Genomic DNA, 2,148 nt, shown 5'->3' with positions numbered 1-2,148 from the left:
TAGGAATACATTTAGACAGAGTGCACAGGTGGGAATTGATTATGACGGGATGGTATCTATATAGCATTTTTTGTTTATCATTTTTTGTGGGGTGGTCAGGGCTGGGAGGCATGCCTGGGGTCACAGAGTTGGTGAATGTCTTGTGTCTGAGGCCAGATTTGGGCTCAGGTCCACCTATGTCCAGGGCGAGTACTTCAACCACTGTGTCACCTTGCTGATATATGATGATATATTTAGGGCAAAATTGAGGGGGGTGAAGATTGCACTTGCGGAGAGGGAAGAGGAGAGGTAGCAGGGTATCAAATCTTACATGAAAGAAGCAGGAAAGGGTTGATGGAGTGGGGGCAGAGATGGGAGAGGAGTGGGGCAGTGAATGAGCCTTAGACTCATCACAATTGGCTCAAAGACCTTACTCTCATCAGAGACTGATCAAGGCAGGAACAAGATACAAACTCAATTTGGTAGCGTAATCTATCTAACCCTACAGGAAAGAAGGAGGGGAAGGGGATAAAGAGGGACGAGTGAGGGATCAGACTGTGTCTACTACCAGCTCTTGAAGGAGACTCAGGACACAGTCCCTTCTGCCTCCATCTCCCACTGTCCCTGCTTCTGCCACTCTGGTATGAGCCACCACTCCTAGTGAAAAATGCTTGCTGTTGTATCTCACCTGCTAATAGGCACCTTCCAGAAACTGGATGGAAGAGTGCTAGTGGCAGCCCATAACATTGCACATGATGCTTCATTTGATATTAAGAAAATGTGATGTTCATCAGCTTTGGGACAGCCCTCCCACCACCAGTTCTCACTAGAGAAGAAGGACCCAAGAACTGTAAGATCATGGAGAATATTTGCCAGATGGAATTGAAAGCAGACCAGCTGTATAAGCAAAAGATCATCCGTGGTTTCTGCAACTTGTATGATGGTCAGGAAGCTTGTCGTGTGGGGCTTGAAGCTGGTATAAATCATACAGGTCATGTTATTACAGCCTATCAAGCTCATGGCTTTACCTATACTCAAGGACTTCCCATTCAAGAAATTCTGGCAGAGCTTACAGGATGAAGAGGGGGGTGTGGTAAAGGAAAGGGAGGATCTCTGCACATGTATGCCAAGAACTTCTATGGTGGCAATGGCATTACTGGAGCTCAGGTACTTCTCAGGGATGCTTTTGCCCTAGCCTGTAAGTACAATGAAAAAGATGAGATCGGTTTGACTTTGTATGGAGATGGTACTGCTAATCAGGGTCAGATATTTGAAGCTTACAATATGGCAGCTTTGTGGAAATTGCTGTGTATTTCCATTTGTGAGAATAGTCAACATGGAATGGGAATTTCTGTAGAGAGAGCAGGAGCCAGCACTCACTATTACAAAAGAGGACACTTTATTCCAGGAATAAGGGTAAATGGTATGGATTTGCTATGTGTCTGTGAGGGAACAAAATTTGCAGTGGCCTCCTGTAGATCAGGAAAGGGCTACATGCTGATGGAAGTAAAGCTATATTGTTATCATGGACAAAGCATGAGTGATCCTGGTGTCAGTTATCATACTTGGGAACAAATTCAGGAAGTGAGGAGTAAGAGTGACCCTATCATGCTTCTCAAGGATAGAATGGTAAATAGCAACCTTGCCAGTATTGAAGAATTAAAGTAAATTGATGTTGGAGTAAGGAAAGAGATTGAAGTTGCTTCCCAGTTTGCTACAGCTGATACAGAGCCAACATTGGAAGAATTAGGCTATCATATCTAAAGCAGAGGACCACCTTTTGAAGTTCGAGGTGCAAATCAGTGGATCAAGTACAAATCTATCAGCTAAAAGAAAGTAGGTGTTGAAACTTATATAAAACCTTTGATGGAACATTATCTTGCCAACTTTAAGTAACTAATTGTTAGGGCCCAGAGCCAAGATGGCAAAGGAAAGGCAGTGACTTCACTGGCCTCTCCACAAAACCCCTCTAAATATCTTCAAATAATGCCATAAGACAATTGGTGAAGCAGTAGAACACAAAAAAGACAGGGTGAAATAATTTTCCATCCAGAGACAGCTTAGAGGATCATCAAGAAAGGTCAGTTGTACCAGGGTGAGAGTGAAGCATGCTGAATAGACCCAGCCCCAGCCCCAGAGAACCAGGCCTTTGGAGCCTCTAATTCAGCT

The 2,148-nt window shown here is 44.1% G+C and overlaps 1 pseudogene; it reads left to right on the top strand.

The window, feature by feature from the left end:
- Nucleotides 1-646: 646 nt before the first annotated feature.
- Nucleotides 647-1,809, top strand: LOC122736697 (annotated as a pseudogene).
- Nucleotides 1,810-2,148: the final 339 nt, after the last annotated feature.

Source organism: Dromiciops gliroides, chromosome 1 (genome assembly GCF_019393635.1).
Source record: "Dromiciops gliroides isolate mDroGli1 chromosome 1, mDroGli1.pri, whole genome shotgun sequence".
NCBI classification, from domain to species: domain Eukaryota; kingdom Metazoa; phylum Chordata; class Mammalia; order Microbiotheria; family Microbiotheriidae; genus Dromiciops; species Dromiciops gliroides.
The sequence above is the reverse complement of the archived record's forward strand: the minus strand, read 5'-3'. Positions and strand labels throughout refer to the sequence as shown.